This window comes from Patagioenas fasciata, chromosome 8 (assembly GCF_037038585.1).
Source record: "Patagioenas fasciata isolate bPatFas1 chromosome 8, bPatFas1.hap1, whole genome shotgun sequence".
Taxonomy (NCBI): domain Eukaryota; kingdom Metazoa; phylum Chordata; class Aves; order Columbiformes; family Columbidae; genus Patagioenas; species Patagioenas fasciata.
Window position 1 is genome coordinate 22,667,050 of NC_092527.1, and position 21,012 is coordinate 22,688,061.

The 21,012-nt window shown below is 40.5% G+C and overlaps 1 protein-coding gene across 2 annotated transcripts in view; it reads left to right on the forward strand.

Annotated features, from left to right (window-relative positions):
- The first annotated feature begins 6,392 nt into the window (after positions 1-6,392).
- Positions 6,393-21,012, forward strand: part of PLCE1 (phospholipase C epsilon 1) — a 157,581-nt gene continuing 142,961 nt past the window's right edge. The window contains exon 1 of one of the 2 annotated variants that reach the window (XM_071811917.1): positions 6,393-6,506. The gene's annotated coding sequence lies outside the window, so the exon portion shown is untranslated. Of the gene's footprint in view, positions 6,507-7,122; positions 7,296-21,012 lie in introns of those variants that run through there. The other variant, XM_065842872.2, reaches the window with a different exon arrangement.

Consider the following 21,012-nt stretch of genomic DNA (forward strand, 5'->3'; position numbering starts at 1 on the left):
ATGCAGGTGTTTGGTGTTGGCGTAATATTGCAGGATGAGTGGATTTGTGACAGCTTGTCTAGGCAAGGCAGTAGAGAGAGCAGTTTAGAGTGCAAGGAGGAGATGTGGAGGGTTTGTAGGTAGATTGTCAGGGTTTTGGATGGTTGTCAGTTGAAGAGTTGGATGCTTGCAGGTTAGGTGGAGGATAAGGGGTGAAACTGACTTTGCCTGGGTGGTGCAATTAGATGGTGTGGGAAGCTGATGTGAAACAGGCTTCTGCAAGTGACCCTAAAACTCAAGATCCAGCTGGCAGCTCCAGACATTTCCCGCTGCCAGGCAGGGCTGAGGGGCTGTGCAGAGCTGCAGCATTACCAGAGTGCACTGGAGTACGCACCACGAGCCTGAACCTCTGCACACTCCAGAGAAATTGTACCGTGGTGGGCGATAATGTCTCATACAGGGGTGGTGAATTCTTCTCTGGCCAGGAAGACTGAGACAAACATGCCACTTTGTCTATTTCTGAAATTATGGTTTAGACTGTATTTCATATCATAAGTAAAAAGCTTCCCCCTGCTAATTGTTTATCATGTTTTTATAAGTAGAATTAATAGAGATATTGAAGCTTGTCTTAGCTAAACTGGAAGAAAGGCAACAGCTGTGTGTACTTTTTACTAAAGATTAAATCAAATCTGCTATCTCAGTATCTTTGAGTGTTTTCTTGTGGTTAACTCCCTCCCAATGTGTTGTGCATATTAAGGCCTGACACGTACTGCCACAGTGGATGAATCTAATGTTTACACTTAAACAACAGGAATTGCACCTGTTTGCTGTCTAGGATATCTACTGCAGCAAACTTTTTTTTTTTTAAGCAAAAGAGCACATTCTGAAACTGAAGAACCACCTAATTGTGTCATAGACATTAATTCCCCTTTATTCTGCTTTATACTATTTATAGCTTTTTTAAAAAATTGAATTGTTTGATAAGGATTTTTATTTTGGCTCCGCAGAGGCAGCCTGATATTCTTTTACCAAGGGCCTTCTACCCAACTTTACCACACCCATGTGTTGCATGATAATTGCAAATCAGCTGTGCCTTATGTTTCTCCTGATCATGCCAGGAACTATCTTCACAGTGAATATTTGAAGGAAACTACTGCTAAGAGATTTTTAATTGTCATTTGGATTATTTAGATGCAACTTTCTTGTATCCTTTTCTATACAGAAGGTGATTGAGTTTTTGGTTTTTTTTTTTTTTATAGCAGATTAAATCACCTGTTGTAAAGCAAAATTGTCATCTCCTGTGAAGAAGCAGAGAAGATTTATTCATTCTGTATAAGTACCATAGAGTAGCTATATAGAGGAACAGTTGAAAAATTAACAACAAAAGACTAACAGAGAAATAAAACAAACCCAACAACAATAAGGAAGGCAAAAAAACCCCAAATAAACAAAACAAACCACACAAAAACTGCAGAGGCTCATGCATACCCACCCGCTGTTGTCAGTTTTCCTGAGGGCCTCTGAGTGGGTACCCCCATAATTACAAACACAGGTAAGCCCAACTGTATGATGCCACTGAGAGAAAGATTCTCTATTTCCTCAGCCAGATTGGCTGCCAGTCCTGTGAAAAGCTGGTGAAAAAGGGCAGGTTTGGGTCAGGTCGAGAGGTGGGTCACAGGCTCATGGCAACATGTGCTCTGTATTCACAAACTTACACAGCACTTGCTAGAACAGTTGTGAGCACAGGGCATACACCTGGCATGTGTGGTCCTTGTCCTACCATCATGTTCTGTTCTGTTTCTGGAGATCTTTGTGCAGGATTATTCAAAAACTATTTCTGAAGGATGCAAAGCTTCCAGAGCTGCAATGCCTGCCTGGCTGCTGCTCAGCCCTGCGTAAGTTACTCCACTAAAGTGTGAAATCTGTCAGACTAAAACTTGTGTAGCCAAAAAAGTGATAATGCAATTATTCCATATTTATAATTAATGATCCTTATCAGAAATATTCTATCCTAGAGATATTTGTAAATAGTGTATGGGAATTTTTAAAGTTTGCTCCAAAATCTCCTGTATCTCTTGCAAAGTCTAAGTGATAGTATTTTTTTTTTTTTAATAATAATTTGAAAGTCGAGCAGCTGATGTAAATTCTAAACCTCTAAATGAAGTGTTTTGGCTAATTGGTCTCTTTAAACAGTTATTTATTTTATCTAGTTTATTTTCACATTCCTAATTGAAATGTCTGAAAGTCTTTGAGCATGTCTGTTAGGCTTTCAGAACTGCCTCAGTGACTGCTGGTGTTTATAATAGTCGGATGAGCAAAAGAGACTTCACATCACGTAAAGTGACATTAAATCTTTACTATAGCTACAAAGCCTGTAGAACATTTATAGTTAAGCAGGCTTGATAAGAAACCTCCAGACCAGAGTTAATAATTTAAAAACTTCCTGAAATTCTAGTAGTTTGTCTTCTGTATGTATATTATTTTGCATCAGTAACAAAATTGTACTGGTTTTGATTATCTAGCAATCACAATAAAATAGTCTCAAAATTGGGCTTTTACTAAAATAATAGTTGTCTTAAGTGAAACTGCCTTTCCATAAAAACTCTTCTCATAGGGTGGAATCTTATACTTGAGATAGCATTGTGCTTTATAGAGGGACCTGACCTCACCCGACAGAGCAGTCCCTCCCTGCCCTGCGTCCGCTGGCTGTACTTGCGTAGAATGACAATTGGTCTAACGGAAGGGAAGCATTAATTGTGGATAAGGCCTATGTGTTCCTTCACAAGAAAAATTGCTATCCGTTAGTAAATCAATGAAAATTTTGCTGTACTGAAACCAGAGTGCAGTTAAGAAAATGCTCTGAGTCCTTATTTTCATGTGTTTCTAATTTTCTTTCAGAATTTCTGTTTGCATGTGCGCAAGCATGCGTGCTTTTCTTTAGTCCTGGCTGAAGGGTGGATTTTGGAGCAAAGCCCAAGGAAAAGTCTTTTGGCTATTTTTTAAATTTAAAGTATGTTTTAAGTGTTTTATGTAAATTGTTAAATAAATTGTTAGAAAGTATTGCTGTAGAATACCACAATTAAAGACAAAATATTCTCCTTTATACACTATACTGCAGAGTTTAGGCAAGTGATGTATAGTTCAGACTGAGAGCAGAAAAAAGCCCAAGTATTCTTGAGTTCTGATCCTACGGCTGTAGCTGCTTTTTCTTCTTGATGTTGTGAAAATCGTTCACGTAAACTCATATTGCTTTAGTTTCCCCATCTGTATAATGTGAATAATACTTATCATGTTGCAGGAATGTGTGGAATTTAATATTTATGCACCACTTTAAATTTCATATCTAAATCAGTTTTGTAATCCAAACTCCAAAGTACACAGTCAGTAGAAGACTTTTACCAGGTAAGTGCTAAAAGACACATCGATATTTTCTGGAAGTCCTGCATTTTTCTCAACATATAGATATTGTTTGTAGAATCCCACATTAGTGAAACTTCATACCTGAATCTCCACTTTGAGCTTATATGTTGCAAATGAATCTAGCAATACAGTTAATTTGAGCTGGTTGTGTTGTCTCTATACGGTCAAGCCTGGTGCAGTAGGGTACAGTGTGGTGACTCACAGACAGTTCTCATGAAAACACGATGGACATTGATGTAAAATGGGAGAGAAAAGAAAACTGAAGCATTCTCAAAGCACTTTCTGCTTGGCTGAGAATATTAAAACTGTGACTCACGAGTCAAGTCCAATGCAGCAAAAAATAGTTTCTTCATCTGCTTAGTGCTGAGGTCAGGCAGCTCAAAATTCACTTGTGCAGAACTTGGGCATGGGAGTGCCCCGCAGAGGAAGCGGCGTCCTGGATGCCAATGAGCACCTGCAGACCTGTCCCAACCTGGGAACAAACCAGTTTTGAAAGCAGGTCAGTGACTGTTATTGAGAGGAATTTCTTCTATTGTGCACAGCCAGGAAGAGAGGTCCAAACCCAGTGAATCTTGCGGTAATGGGGGCAGATTACCTGGGTAACTTATAGGCAGCTTTCCAACGTCTCACCAAGGAAATGAAGTTCTTCTCAAGTAAATCTGCTTGCACCACCTCAGTAGATCATGCACTTCTGTTGGAATGGAAAGATGATGGTTTTTCTTAACTGTAAATGTTGCTGTAATTTCATGTTTCTCAGGATCTGTGCATAACTTCCGACTTGTTTTTAAATAAGAAAATCACATGTAAAACATTAATTAGCAGCTTATTTTTGTTAGGCACATCATTCCTTCATATTTAATTTTTTTCTCAGTCTACATTACTTTTCAGGGATGCAATTTCTGAACTATCAATCACATAAATACACTTTAGGAAGAGTCCAGCTATGTCAGCAGCTTTGTCATCTTGGCAATTTCTTCTTTCCTACAGTATTCAGAGAAGTAAATGTCATCCCAGAGGAAATGAGAAGCTCATCATTCTGCAGAGAGCACCTGTCACCACTGTATCTGACTTACAGCTTTTGCATTGTTAGAAGTTTTTTGACATCTTCCATTGCATAGTGTTTGAAAATCTTACTGTTATTAAATAATCTTCCAGTTTTGCGGTGAAACGTGGAAATCTTCAATTTACAGGTGAGGAGCTGGATCTCAGAAAGACATCCTTAATGCAATAACTTGTTTGAGTATATTATTGATCCTTGCTATGCTAAGTTTGCTCATTGACATTTGCCTGAAGTTAAACAGATGCCTTAGTCTTTTGTCCAGTCAAGGATATGGTCTTTTCTCCAAATTTTCCATTCTTTAAAATATATCACTTTCTTTTCACTACAGAATACCTTTTTATTAGTGGAGTTTTGCAAACTGAAAACAGCGTGAACACACTGTGGAGGAAAATTTATATACATTTTCCAGTGGAATAATTGATAATAACTTTCCTGCACTCTTTAAAACAACTGGAAAAGAAGAAACTGGAAAAAGCTTCCATGGAAAGGTTCCTGTTGCCTGTGTGTTTACAGGGTAATTCATTATTACTATTGTAGTGCTGAAAATACATTGTACGGTTTGCTATGAAGTAACTTCTATACCTCTGACACTCACAAAATGTGAAGTACACTCAAGCAGTATTAATTGAACTGGGTCAATATTCAGTATTTGAATATATGGGAGTACTGAAAAATATACAGATCAGACAGAGCAAGAATTTGAAAAGATTGACTACTCAAACTTGACTTTTTGTAAAATATTGTATTACGGCATTTTTTGGGTACTACATGCAGTGAATGAAATCCAGGCCATGCTGGAGGCAAAGGGAATATTACATTTTTTTGTAGAACCTGGATTTTATCAAAAATGTACTGTATTTCAGTATAGAATGATCAACATTATGAGTTAATTAACTGTATTAGTTCAGATTGGCCATGTCTCATGTCTCCCAAGCAATAAATGATTTTGACATTACACTGCTAGAAAGATCAAGGTACTTTACTATGGTGGATGTATTTTCTTTCACTTGTCTAATTATCAGAACATGTAAACCACTGAAACAGTCAGAGTAGATATTAAAGGTAAAGTCAGGAAATAGTAAGTTAATAAATACAATAACACTATATCTGACCTAATTTGCTACACCACCACTACCCCCCTCCCCCCACATATAAACTTTTTGAAGATACGTAATTTCTGTACTTTCAGTGGATAACGCCATTGACTTTTGATGTATTTGTTGAACTGCTAACAGACTTCCTCTGCTGTGATTACTATCTACAGGGCATCAATATGATTGTACTTGTATTATCCCCACAAGACAATTATTGTAATGAAGTGCAGAATGTTTGCTGAGGTAAGAGAGTAGAACATAAAGTAATAAATCTCACTTTCAAGCGTTAGGATTTTTTTTCCCTTAGAAAATAGTACAAGTTCCTTACACTGGAAGGGAAGGAGGTAAATTAACTGTAAGTTTTACAGCCGTGTACTGGGACACAATTTCCACATACCTTAGTTATGAGAATTGGTGCCCTTCACATAAAAATGTCCAAAATAACACTTATCCATTGCCAACTCGCCTGTTTAAAAATGAGAATGCTGCCTTTAAAATCAAAGCTTATGATACTGCTTTTTCTTCGTATTGTACTCTGCGTGGAAAAAGTCGCATGCAAAGATGCACAGCTGAGTTGACCGAAGGCGCAGTTTTACGCAGCGTCGGTGGAAACAGCGCGGTATTTCCCCCTCCCCTTCCCCAGCCTCGCTCTCTCTCTCTCTCTCTCCAGAGATAACGGCTGGCAGCGGGCACCGGGCACGGGCTGTGCTGCTCAATCGAGCCCTTGTTTCCGCTGGCGCGGGGGAACCAGCACCTTGTGCGGGTGCTGCTGCTGGGGGGGCAGCATTCCGATGCGGTGAGGCAGCCGCGGCCCGGCCCGCCCCCGCCCCGGCTCGGAGGGCGCGCACGGCGATGGCGCTGGACCGGCTCCCGCCGCAGGGGACGGCGCCGTTACTCAGCGGTGCGGAGGCGCGGGGCTGGGGCGCTTGGGCGACGCTGCCCGTTGGTGGGAGGTAGGAGGATCTTCGCGGGTGACTCCTGGGGTGCGTCCTCTGGCTTCGGGGATCCCCTCTGCGGGCGCTGTCTGGTCCTTCATGAGAAGCCACACGCGCACCGGGAAGAGCAGCAGCTGAGTTTGTGGCGTTCAGGGGTACTGCAGGCAGGGTTACCCGCCAAACTTGTAGGACGTGGATCGCCCGGAGGGAGCGGAGCGGCAGCAGGACGGCGCTGCGGACCGCGCATCTCGGTGCTGCTGCGGGTGCGCAGCCCTCGCGGTGTGGGACGAGCGCCTCGCCTGCGGCGGGCTGCAAACCCCCGTGCGCTGCAGCCCCTCGTGCCCCCGCCCCGCAGTGCCTGTGCGAGCGCGGGGCTGCCGTGGACAGGACGAGGAGGAGCTGCCCGCGACGGGGTGGCCCGCATCCCGCCTCTCGCGTGTGCGGAGGACGAGCCCAGCGGGGACAGCCGTCTGGCGGGAGGATCTCCCCCTGTCCCCCACCGCCGAGGAGGGGCGGTCCCGGGGGAGCCCGCCCCGCGGCTTCGCGGCTGAGTCAGCCGGCGGCGCTGCCCCGCGGCACCTCCTCCCTCCATCGACCCGGCGGGGCGGTGCGCGCCCGCAGCCCCCGCCCCCGGCCCGCCGGGGCAGGCGCCTCGCTCGCTCCGCCGCCCCGGGCAGCGGCGGCCGCGGAGGGCTGCTGAGCCGGGTGCTGTCCCGTCCCGCAGACCGCTCCGCCACCAAGGCCCCGCCGCTGCTGGAGTCGCCGGCCGGCCCGAGGAGGAGGAAGATGCCGGGGGGACGCTGAAAGGTGCGTCCCCAGCTCGCCCCCGCCCGCTTTCACGGGCCCCTTCCCCGGCTCCCGAGCGAGGCTGGCGCTTGCCCTGAGGGCTCCCTGGGGCAGGGTCCCGGCTCCCTGGCCTCGGTTTCCCGAGCTCGAGCGGGGGCGCGGAGGGCTGCCCACTGCAGCCGTGCCCGGGCGGGGGCTTCGCTTTCGGCCACATTCCGCAGCCCCGGGCCGGACCCGATGGCCCCCGCTGCCCGCGCCCTCCCTGCCTGCCCTGTGCTTCGGGGCTCCCCCTCTTCCTCGGGGAGGGTTCAAGAAAATCCTAAATGCAAAAGCAAATTGGGGTGGGTTGCCCTTATCCCACAATATATAAATTTTTATAAATAATCCCTCACTTTTCCCGTTCTCTTTTTTTACTCGTCATGATTGTACAAACAGTTGTGGTGGTGTGGTTTTTATTTTATTTTATTTTTTTTATTAGAGCCTGGCTAATTGTAATCTGACAAGAGCAGGGTAGCTCACAGGAGATCTGTCGCTGGAAGGAGCCTCTGGTTGTAAGCGGCAGTGGTGACGTTGTTTCTCCCCACTCAGCCCTCTTGGGCTTTAAGCACTCTTTGTGGGCACCGCAGGCCCTGGCACTCAGGCATGAAAGGCCTTCCTTCCAGCTCCAGACTTCTTTCTGGCCTGCTCAGTAAGTGTGGTTGAGTTACAAAGACTCTAAGTCTGCAAACACTCACAAAAGTGGTTTCACTTAAGTGTTTGTAGTATCAGGACCAAAGTGTCTGGGACCGATACATATTGGTTCTGCTGCACACTCTTGGGATGCCACCAGCACAGATGATGCAGAGAGGAGCCTGCAAAGTGTGCTTCTGATAAAGAAAGTGTAAGACCTGGGTACAGTGGTAGAGAAATGCATAAAAGATCAGCTGGGCTTCAAGGAACAGTCAAACGTTTCATGTTTCACAGTAAGGTGCTTGTGTGAATAGCAGAACTGGGCTTGCTATTGTGTTTATATAACAAAGGCTTTCTAAATATTTCAATCCTGTACGTTTTATATATTTGTATATTTTAAAGGGGATCAGAGAACCTGCCCATTATGAAAGAGCCGTTTAGCAACTACTGCAAAGCAGTGACCATTATGTAGTTTAAGAAGTCATGCGTTTCCAACTAGAGATAATTATCTGTGATCCGTGATATCTCATCCTGTGAAAAGTCAATGGCAAACAACCAATGTTTGTGGTTGTTACAAAACCAAAATGAAAAATGCGTAAACAAATCTGGGAGCAATGAAACAAACAAGGTGAAACCAGAAACAGACGCAGCATTTTGTGTGTTAGGAAATGCTTCGGAGAGAAATGCCCAAGTCATGAAAGATCATGTCTAGTCTGTGCATAAATTTGCACAGGTTTAGTAAAATCTTTCTTTCTTAGTCATCTAAATATAATTTATTTGTGTTCTGGCATATTGAGGTATTAATCTAGTATACTGTAATGAGTTCAATCCTATTTTCATACGTGGTAAGAAGTTTGTTATTAAGACTTTGTGACTGCAGACCAGACAGTGCATTTCTTGTCCTCTCAGTTCACATTGTTTTAGTGTGATGCCTCTTTACCAATACAGGGTGATGTTCAAGCCAGAGTTCCAGCAATTTAATAAGAAAAAAAAACTACAAACTTTGAGTTCAAGAAACATGAAAGCCCTACTGCAGAATCAAAAATACTGAAAACTGTATTTACTGGAAATCATAGAACAGGTTCATGAAAGAGATTATAAGAGAGTTTGAGGTTTGGGAGATTTGTGAAATGAGAAGAAAAAATCTGCTTAGGTCATCCAAAACAATGTTGAGAAACAATCTGAGCACCGTTTGTAAGTACCTATAGAATAGGGTATTTATTTTATTAAAGGGCTGTTCTATTTAAGACAAATATGAAATATTACGATCCAGTGTCTAGAGTCTATATTGAAATCCAGTATAGAAGCAAGACACATATTGGAAAGTGACAGTTTAACTGTTCATGAAGGATTGTGGTAGATTTATAATGACTGGAAACATTTACCTCAAGTTATAGAATCATAGAATCATTTTGGTTGGAAGAGACCCTTAAGATCATCAAGTCCAAACATAACCTAACTCAGGCACTAAACCACGTCCTTAAGAACCTCATCTACACGTCTTTTAAACACCTCCAGGGATGGTGACTCCACCACTTCCCTGGGCAGCCTGTTCCAATGCTTCACAACTCTTTCCATGAGGAAATGTTTCCTAATATCCAATCTGAACCTTCCCTGGCACAACTTGGGGCCATTTCCTCGTGTCCTATCACTTGCTACTCTGAAGAAGAGACCAACACCCTCCATGCTACAGCCTCATTTCAGGCAGTTGTAGACAGCGATAACGTCTCCCCTCAGCCTTTTTTTCTCCAGGCTGAACAGCCCCAGTTCTCTCAGCCACTCCTCATCAGACTTGGGCTCCAGGCCCCTCACCAGCTTCATCACCCTTCTCTGAACTCTCTCCAGCACCTCAATGTCTTTCTTGTAGTGAGGGGCTCAAAACTGAACACAGGATTCGAGGTGGGGCCTCACCGGTACCGAGTACAGTGGAGCGATCACTTTGCTAGTCCTGCTGGCCATACTGTTCTTGATGCACACAGCTCTTCTTTTTTGGAGAAGACCAGCTGTAGCTTAGCAATAGTTCTTGAATTTGAAACAAAAATTAGTTAAAGGAAGACTTGATTTATAAAGGAGGCATAAAGCAATTAATCTATTATTTCATTTGAAGTCTTATTTGCATAGGGATATTTCATGAAACATTAAACTAAGTTTAAAAAGATTTTTTTTTTAGCGATCAGCTTAATTTACTGCATGTTTACAATAGTATTTCTTTGTGGGTTTTGTCTTTTAAAACACTAAAGACAGCACTTTAGAAAAAGGGTGGTTGTTTTGTTTTTCTGCCACAAAATCGATATTGGCTTATGACTATAAGCCCTAAGCTTGATAAATGACAATGACAATGTTATTAGCAATATTTCACATATTTTTTGGGGTTTTCTACTTTTTTGAGAATACTGGTAACTGAAACACTGGTACGAATCACAGCTCCAGCGTGGGTAGACTTGCTCTCATGTCTGTTCACAATGCAGCCATTGATGGTTTCGTTTGAGTAATGGCTCTCATTTGATTATACAGACAGCAGGTTAGCGGCTGTCTGCACCTTTAGTATGCAGTTTGATTAATTTTTAAATAATACTTTTCATCATGGCTCTGTCATAGAAAGCTATTAGCATGCTAACCTGAAATCCATGTTTTTCCTTAGGTTAATTCTGTCCCTTCTTAAGCCTTCTTAATCTCACTTAGAAGAGAGTTGCTGCACGTGTACTTGAGGGCCTACATGACTAAGTACATACTATGTGAGAGCAGTCCAGCTTACTCTGCATAGTGCTTTATTTGTCTTGGCAAACCTATATGTATATCTGCTTGTGGGTGGGGTTCTGCCAGATATTGGTCGTATTTCACTCTGAATTTTTTTGAGTGAAACGCCCATCTACTGAAATGAGTCTTGTGTTTAAAGAGCTGGGGATAAAGTGGTGACAGGTTTTCTTTGCATTTCCTATACTGGGAGCTCCCTAATATTTTTCTTCTGTTTTTGAGGCACAGAATTTTGTTCTTAACTGCCCAGTCATTCATAAATAATCTAACATGTTCAAACACATGCTAGATGTGCCATCAGTTACTCCAAACTGATAAACTACAAGAGCTAGAAGGAAAGGACTCAGTTATCTACCAGAACTATCCTTCTTCCAGTGCCCACTGTATTTCTCCAATTTATCAGGTGTCAGTGTTGGTGCCACAGGTAATACCAGCTCTTTCAGTGAATGATTTAAAGTAGCAGGGACACACACCTTGTGGAACACGTGATAGGCAGGGAGCTGCCTTCTTTACATCCAAAACTCTTGCGTACTCCAGCATAACTTTTGAGTATGGAGACAGTGCAGGCTTGAGTCTTGTACAAGGAACCATATTTGATAGGCCAGTATATTTACTGTAATATTTTACTCACAGCAGTCTGAGGCATGTCACAGTAGTTTAAATAGGCTGTCTACTCTAGGTTACTTTTTATTCTACATTGTTATCAGTAAGTAATATTTAATAATTTTTAATGACATTTTCAGTGGAGCCACTCACTAAACAAAAAGTATTATTGTATTTTAAAATTATTTTAACGTTTCTTAAGTAATTAAAAATAAAATAGGTCTTTTCAGTGTTCTTTATGTTACTTGTTTAGATGTTCTAAGTGACACAAAGTTGAAGCTACCGTTTGAAAACATTTTTTTTGGGGGTGACAGTTTTATTCTATTAGTGTGCACAAGTGCTGCATAACTTGCATCTAATAATAGTGTGTTTTCTTAAACAGATGACTCTCCAGTTGCGTTGACCTTGCCTGGTGTAGTGGGACCTTGCTGTCTGCTGTTTCAGACAATGCTCTGATGTGAGGCTTTTCCTCCCACGGTATTTTTCTCTGTCTGTGCTACAGCATACAGCAAGAATGTTGCTGCAGGGATCTCTGGTATTTGAGGTCTTTGTTACACTGCATCTTCTTTCTAACATTTTCATAATGCATTCCTTTACTCCAAGTACAAAGCCATGTTTCTTGGATTAGGTTAATTTCTTTCTGTAGCAGTGAAAATATCTTTCCATGGTATTTGGGGAAACCCAACTTGGTTTCCCTTTGGAATTTAGCAAGATAAAAAGGGCTCATGTAGCCAAGTAGCTACTGCTTTGTGCACTACCCACAGCTGACATTAAAGAACAACCTGTAGATTTCCTCTTTAGGAACTTTCTTGATGTGAATGCCTCCTTTCAAATTCCTTTAGGGTTGCTACAATTGTTTTGGATTGCAGCTAGGTACCAAATTTAAAGGGAAAAAGAAAACCCAGTGTTTTAATATCCAGGCTGACTTGCCATCTGAATACAGTATTCTGCTTCTGGTCTAATTTAGGTAATTTCCATACTCTGACGTTTTTCAAAGCTGTTTTTTCAACCAGCTAGTTATTGTTCAGTTCAGACAAGTATGGTAAAATGCATTTATAATCAGCTATTTTTTGTGAAAGCCTCAAGTTTCTGCTCACTCTGTGCACCTGTTTCAGTTCAACAGGCTGATGGGAAGCAGCAGAAGTGGAGGCAGCTGCAACCCCCCAGTTTCTGATGGCAGGAGAGGCTGACAGCCAGGATGCCTCCATTTGATTCTGTAATTCACGTTCTCTCTTTAGCTGGGCCATGGGCTGCTGTTCTACAACACCCTGAGTGGCAAAGGTATCAAAGAACACCAGGCAGATAACGCTTCTTGAAGTCTTTCGTACTGTGGTACTTCTGCGTTTTTCAGATGAAAAACATTTCTTAATGTGGCTCCTTTAGAGCCCTTGAAATTTCTCAGTGTAACTGTTACATTTGTGAATGGTTTGTTGTTTGCATTTTTCCCCCAAAGAACAAAGTGGATTTACAAAAAGGGAAGAATCTTGCTTAATTACCTTTGCTTTGTTGTGATTGCACCTTTTTTGTTTGTTTTTGCTTTTCTTAATAGTGAATTTATGGAAGAGACAGCAAAAATAGAAACAATAAAATTAAGCAGTTGATCAGCTGCTTATGTTGGAAATATTTTAATAACCACTTAAAATGTTGCTGTTATTATTGATTTGAATATACATCTGCTCTTATTCCATGCTTTAATTCAGCAAAGTATAAACCACTTCGGTGGTGTTGTTCATTCAGTAGATGTAGAAATGAAATATGGAGAAACTTATTATAAAATAAAAATGGATGGTTTCATATGTGTCATTAACTAAAACCTCCATGGTAGCCCCATGTAGAGGTGTTCTCAACATCGTTAGCTTGAGTAATTCAAGTATGTAAGTCCAATTATAGGGCTTTTTTCTTTATTTTTTTAGAACAAATTTACAAAGTAGCTATCACTGTATCATCTTCTGTCACTGTACAACAATTCCAACAAGTTATACCTTCCAGACCTTCCTTTGAATAGTCTTGATATGTCTACCAATATGAAATAGGTACACTTGATGTTTCAGTTCTGTGTGTTTGGTTTCATTTTGTTTGTTTTCAAAATGATCTTGTAAGTGTCTTGGAGGACACTGTTGGAGGGCAGTAATTACTGCTCAGTACTCCCTGACCAACAGTGATGAATCCAGTTTTGAATTTTGCTTTTGCTCCAGATGTTTTCCAGTTTTTCCTTATTCTCCGTAATGTCGGGTCTTGTGTCCTGTTACCCAGAGTCAGGCTGTAGCAGGGAGTAGTTGATGCTTGGTGAGGGTGATGCCATTTCATTCCTCCATTTCTTTGGTACTTTTGGTTTGACAGAACTGCATATGGTATTAGCTTATTGCCAGGTGTTTCCTGATACTATAGTATGTAGAGTTACAGAGTGCTTTCCACAAGAGAAAATTCCGTGGCTACATACTTTTCAGTTTCCTGCAGTGTGAGTTTATGTGCATGGAAGCAAGGAATATCTCTTTTCAGGTTGTGTTCCTATCATAGATACTTGTCTTGGTGAGAATGCTCTTGTATTTCTGCTGACTGGACACGTGCAGGAGCGACGTATCAGCTGAAACAGTCACATGAAATAGGAGGTTGGCTTTGTGTTTACACACATCAAAGCCTACTTGTCCAACAAGTGTATTGCTTAACGACGCTGTTCCCTTTCTCCCCACAAGACCTCTCCCTGGACCGGTATCTAGGAGAACAGCTCAGTTGTGCCTTCCCGCCGCTCTGTGTGAAGTGTGGAGTGTTTCTGAAAAAGGAGAATTATTGTAATTTGCTGAGAAGGGAAAAGTGCACAGTTTTTTCTTTCCTAAGCATTAAAACTGTTCTGTCTGTACACCTGACTCGTATCTAAAAGCAATTCTTTGCCTTCTCTATCTTTGAAAATGCAAGCTCTTCTGAGTATACCATGTTGTAGAAACCTGTATACACCTTTCCTAAATTTTGCGTATATATTTTATGTAATATGCCTCTGTTACAGATGAAATTATGAAATAGTTAACATAGAGATGTCACCATGCAACTAATTAAGCAGAGATTTAAAAATGCCAGCTGCACATATAGTGTTACCACATAGTTGAAAGCTTGAGAGGTTTCCTAATTTTGGAGAAGTCATGGTGTTTGCTTTATATAATTATTATCTTTTAAGGAACAGTAAACCTTGGACCTGTAGTATATCCATCAGAGTATTTCTTGCCTCTATTCAAAGTTGTATTAGCTTAGCCGAAGTCCATGTAGCATTGGATGCTGTTGTTTTTATTGCATTACTTATTCCATGTTGGCATAAATATGATGTGTATAAAAATACCGTTTTTGCTATCCAGTTGCCTTTTGGTTCCTTATTAAAACAGATTTCAGAGACTGTATTACAAGATTCTACCACATGGTTGAACTAACTTGCAGTATAAAAGAGAAAAGTTTATTGTTTTTTTTATTTTTTCCTAAGCCAAAGTAGCCTTCTTGGTACTTAACCAGCAGTTGAAGAGTTTAAGCTTGTTTGGGAATACAGTTGAATCTCAAAATGTACTATTTGTTTCCATTCTCATCTAACTTTCCTGAAATAAAATGGAAGTATATAGATAGTACTCTGGTATCAGGAAGTTGTGATCATTAAAAATCTAGCTTTAGTGGCCAGTTTTGCTATAGAGAAAGAATACAATGTTCATACTGTTCTTTCATGTTTGTGTTAAACAGATTCTGTCAACTACCAATCTAGTTGCACAGATCAAATTTGTTTTTATATTGATATGGAAACATTTTGGATTTGCTATAATGAAATAATATTATTTTAAAGGTTTAGGGCCATGTGTAAGAGGGGTTTGTGAGTCTCTTAAATTATTAAATACCTTTTTTTGGTGTTCAGCTGTAATTTTTATTGTTTCAACAAATTCTGAGCTATGGCAAATGTTTATTTTTAACTGAATTTCTGTGATACTCAATTATGAACATTTTTTGGAAGAATGTTCTGATTGTTGTGATTATGCTCGTGCAGCAAATTCTGGAACTCTTAAAGCTTCTTATTTCTGTGTAATAGGGGGGATAATGACTTGAGGAGATCAGGGAAAATAGTAAGTCTTCATTAATTTTTTTCTAGATTAATTTGTATAAAGGAATAGGAATTTATTGGAAATCACCAGCGATTTGGGATGTAAATGGTCGTTCCTACTTTTCAAGATAAGGAAATACTAAAACTTTAGATTTCTTTGGTAGAATCAGAAAAAAAGAATAGGCAATTTGTGATTTTGATAAATGGATCATATCTACAATCAAAACCTGTTTTCAGAGGTTTTTCTAGTCACTCCAACTAAATCCATTCTGGGGACATGCCAACAAACTGATTTTATTGTGAAAACTGTGCTGTCAGCATCAACTGTTCAGTGCATCAACTTCCAAATCCTCATTATCCTTCCCCTTCTATGATTAATTTCCCTTAAAAATAATAAATGTGAAACATTCCTTTCTGTCTTAAAATTCTTAAGCTTTTATTGTTCCCATTTCCTCTTGTTTTTATAACTAAATTGTCTGTTTTTAAAGCTGAGATTATGAGTAATTATATAATGGTACAACTAGGGGCTTCTAGAAGAACAGTGCCTTTTCTGAGTACATGATTGTAAGAATCAGCAATGCTGTGGAGTCTGTTTAGAAATTAATTCTCCATACTATTTGAACTGTGATTCTAGATTTGCAAGCCAGGTTCAGTAGTGGTTTGTAGAAATAAACAGTTCCCTTGACAGCAGGCTATAAAACAGGTCAGCGTTAAAATATGCAGTAACATCTTTCAAATGGCTATATAGTATTAGACTACTATGTCTGTCTGAATTCCCCTTCAGGATTCAGATAATAACATCTGTTGCAGTTTTGTTACCTGATAGACACAGGACTGGTAGAGATGCATAAAGGTTTTTCAGGAGGTCTTCATGTCCACCCTTCCAGAAGTTTGCGTGTTCTCTTAAAATTTGCAAATACTTTTCTACTTTGCAAAAAGCTCCATATTTTTTTCATCCCCTCATTTTGTTCCGTATACTCTTTATTATATTATGCAAGTTGGTAATGTAAACATTCATCCTTAACAGTCAATTGCTCTACTGTCCAGGTATGTAAAGGTTGTTATCGAGGCTAACTTTTCTGAGGACAAAAGATACTGTACCACGGTTATAATGGTTCAGTACAGTATTATCCTGTATAACAGCTTCTACACACCCCTGAACTTCATCTCAACTGCGTACTTTATTGAAAGCTGCATGGTGTTGACTTACGAGTTAGTTGGAGAGCTGTAAAAATGTTTGAGGAAGGTGTGTGCACAGATTTAAAGGAAAGCAAAATTGTTTGGTGTAACAGCACTGGAGCTGTGATGGCCAATAAAGAATCTAATCTGTACGTTCATTCTGCTCTAAACTTGTGTGGCTTCCTCTGTCTCGACATGGTGCTCTCATTATTTTTCTTTTGCTTTATAATGCCATGCTAAGTGTTCTATCAGCTTTTTTCTGTTCCTGTGAGCTCTAACGACACTATTGAGAAGAGCAGAAAACCTCAAACAAAAAGTAAAAAAAAGCTTCACTTGCTGTTCTTGCTTGAATTTGTGTTTACCAAAACTCTCCCAAACATTTCAGGTACATTTGACTCAATGAAATCAATGGATAATTAATAATTATCCTGGTTTTCCCGCCTTACCCATCTTGCTCACAGTAAAGCTCTGTTCTGTTAGCAACCATATGCATCCTAATAAAGGTTTTAAAGTTTGAGTTGAGACAGAGACTGTCTCAGCTCTTGGCCAGCAAATGCAAAGAAACTTGGCCATGTTCCCTCTACTTGCCAGAAAAGCATGAAAAAGCTGGGGCCCTTCCTCTGTCAAAGGAAAAGGGAAGCTCTGATCTTTCTGTGTACAGATTTTTGCAAGTACTGGGTCCCTGACCTATTCTTGGTAGGACTTGTCTGTCTCTTGCTTGCAAGATGTAGCCCTAAGCCCCCAGGAAGAGACCTCTAATCTACAGTGAGCTTGTACAGATTTCCCCTGATTATCACTTTGACTATATTTTTTTTCCTATAGTTACAGTCTTAAATATCAACAAAAAAATCCCATCTCTACAGCAGTATGGTTTTTATGCATGTGGCTTGTCTCTCTTACTCTTTCTACTAAATCTAAAGACCTGCTTGCTTCAGTTTTTTTTTTTTTTAATTTGATATGTATATGAGTGTATAAGAACATAAATGTTGTCATCATCTACTATTGTGCTACTTATTGTATTTTTGGGTGTAGGCACTTCCAGTACCTGGCCTGCCCTATGTGGGCCTTTAAAAAGTTTCATAATCTGACAATCCCCTGAGTGATGTATGACTGTATAAAATAAAGTAAGAATGTTAAGTTACAAAAGAAAAGATCTGTAAAATTTAGGCTTATTTTTAATATGTATTGGTATGGTTTTAAAATACTTTAAAGTACTAAAAATCAGAATATTGAGTTTAAAAATAGTACAGTAATACCTCTTGCATATTCTTCTTACCATAACTGTACCTAAAACTATGTAGAGGTTTCTATGTAATTTTTTCTGGTGAGTAAATAATGAAAACCAAGCAAGTTTTTTATGGTTATTGTAGCCAATAATTAAACACACCTGAATTATGTACAACTATTACACAGTTATATAAGAAAAGTACACCTGACCGTTGGCTTTTTCTCTATAGTTATGACATATTTTCTGTAGTGGGTATAGTCTTTATTTTTCAGAGAGGTCATATGTAAAATAGGAAGTGATGAAATGCATACAATCCATTTTCAAAAATATATTGAAACGTTACAGTACTATTAGCATTATTACTTTTATAGTTGTTTCTGCTTTTGTAACAGCGTTAGAATACTTAAATAAAACCAGCCACCATTAATGAACAGTTAATAAACCCAGAAAACTATACAGAATCCGCTAAAACCTTAATGTGAGGAGTGAACTGTCTGTTTCTAATTTAACCTGTTCTCAGATTACTCTCAGGAACTGTTCTAAGTTCATCAAATACTTTGAGAGGTCTACAGTAGGCTTTGGTTTTGAAGGTAGAGCTTGCCTTTCCTCAACTAAACTTGATTCTACAGATTTTATTTTTCATAAATGTGGGTAACAAAAAGGGGAAAGCAGTATTCAATAGTTTTTGATAGCTTTGGAAGTCAATAAAAAGATGTCTTCAATATAAAGGGGCTCTGAGTGTGACACAGACCCTGCTAAATTACCAGGAGCAGGTCTAAGGAGACACTTAACAGTTTGCAAGATAGTATCATCATAAATTAAGAGGAATGCTGATTTAAAAAAAAAAAAAAAAAGCAAGCCCCAGAACTTAGAAGAGGGGAAATTCATGTTAGACATGAGGAGGAAATTTTTTATAAAGAGGGTGGTAAAATACTGGAACAGGTTTCCCAGAGAGGTGGTAGATGCCCCATCCCTGGAGACATTCCAGGCCAGGCTGGACCGGGCTCTGAGCAACCTGAGCTGGTGAATATGTCCCTGCTCATGGCACTGGGGTTGGACTAGATGAGCTTGGAGGGTCCCTTCCAGCCCAAGCTATTCTATGATTCTTATGGGATGCCAATTGATTTGGAAAGGACGGAGATGAAAAAGTTCTGTATGAGCAGGAGGTTTTGACGTGTGGCAGTAGCATTCCTAAGAGGACAAATGAACGGTATATAATTTGAAATCTCAAAGGACAGGTTAGTCTGCTTTCATTTACGTATGCTGGTTTTATATGTTGTTTCTTCATAGGTCATCTACTGTTATCTATGAACTTTATTCTAGATGCATAGGTACTATTTTTTTTCCTCCTCACCTCAGTTCTCACACATGACCTGCTTCTTCCTTGTTGGCCTCCTAACAACCAGAAAGTGACACATGGGAAAGCAATACCATCCACATTAGAAAATGTTACTATTTAAACAAATAACTCCATCTAGTATGCAAGATATTAGTTGGGAAATTGGAGAGCTTCAGACTGCCTGTTGCGCCTCGTGTGTACTGGTACAGGTGATGATATCCTCCCTGAGTTACCATTTAAAACCACTTTCTCTAATTATCATTGCGGAACTTCAGCAGTTGTGGTAAGCCACTGATACGCATCACCTTACAAACTGTCCTGAAACAGTTCTTTGTTTTAACACTGTTTTGAAACATCACATAGGTTTTTGTCATATGCAGAGCACTGTTGCTAGCATCAGCCATTGTTTTGTTCAAAACTATGGAGATTGCGCAGACCATTAGTTTTCCTTGCTGCTTTGCCTCCCCTCAGGGATCATTTCTTGTGCCAGTTATTACTTCATAACGCACTCAGCTGCCTGCTAAGGTCATCACTGAAGGATCAGTCCTGCAGGTGAACCTTCTGCTTCTAGGCTACAGGTTTTTCCCCCAACAGGATGAAGTCAGTGTTGTCATCTTGCCCAGGAGGATCCTGATTACAAATCCTTGAGCTGCTGCTTATCTTTCAATTTGCTGCCTCAGTACTGGCCTGATAACGTTTGATTCAGCATTTCAGAGTAACATCCTCGTTCCTGCTACTGGGCTTGCTGGAGACATGTGAAAGTCTATATTCATTGTGCTGTTCAGGTGTTATTTGATCATTAAATTTCCTCAACTTCTTTTTTATCATTTGTGGTGAGAACGTGGTAGTGGCTGATGATGAGGCCAATGATCTCCCTCCTTGAGGAGCCACAGGAGGGGGCAGTGGGAGGACAAGCTGGGGACTGATGCTGTACCCCAGCCTGCTTGTCCTGAGACCAGCTCCAGCAGGTGAGGCTGGTCCCATGTTGGCCCGATGAGTCTGTTTGAAAGGTCAGGGGCAGCAGAGAACATGGCTTGAGCCCAGAGCTGCCAATGATGTTGTTCAGCCCGGGACCAGGAGTACAAACCTGACCTGAAATGGTTCCTGGGCCCATTTGCGAGGGTCACAGGTGGGGCTGGTTGTGGCATTTAAGGACTTGGTGTCCTCAGGGCCCTGAGGCTCCCTCTGACAGACATCTGTGATGATCCTGTCCCAGCTTAACATTGCATATTGCTGTGCTAGTTGCAACATTGGTTTGTCATTATCATGCTGAAGTACATTACAGAAAACAGAGTAGTTAATCTTCTTTAACTGTTACAACAGAAATAACCTTGAGCGTTTCAGCCTGCATTCACCACTTGGTTATCTTGTACAGTCCTTTTGTGGTTGGGTTCTTTGGCTTGACTGTGGCACTGACTGTGTCTTCTCTCGTGCTTTCCCTTCTGCTCAATCATAGGGTATACATCAGACATATGTGTATGCCTCCTCACTTCTAGGACCTTTTTGACCTAAATATAAGGATATTAAGTAATACGTTAGCAGCAGGAATGCACAATCAAACAGATGCAAACTAATCTTTCTGCTTGACTGGGAAAGTGTAGCCTGTATATGTAACACCAATTTTTTACATAATTTGTTATTACTGAGGCATATGAATATTGGAATGTATGCATATCTAGTTTAGGCTAAAAAAATCCAACAAGATTCCCTAGTAGCATTTTCAGATTTTAATGAAGCAGTGTTGTTTGGATACTAGTGGAGTCTCTGGCTCATATTACTGCTTATGTCAAGATAAAAAAAGGGTGTTCCAGAGAATAAAGTGTCCTTTTCCAAATTATGACTGAATTTTTTAACTTGGTTTCTTACGGAATGACTTTGCAAAGTTACATTGTGTGTCTGT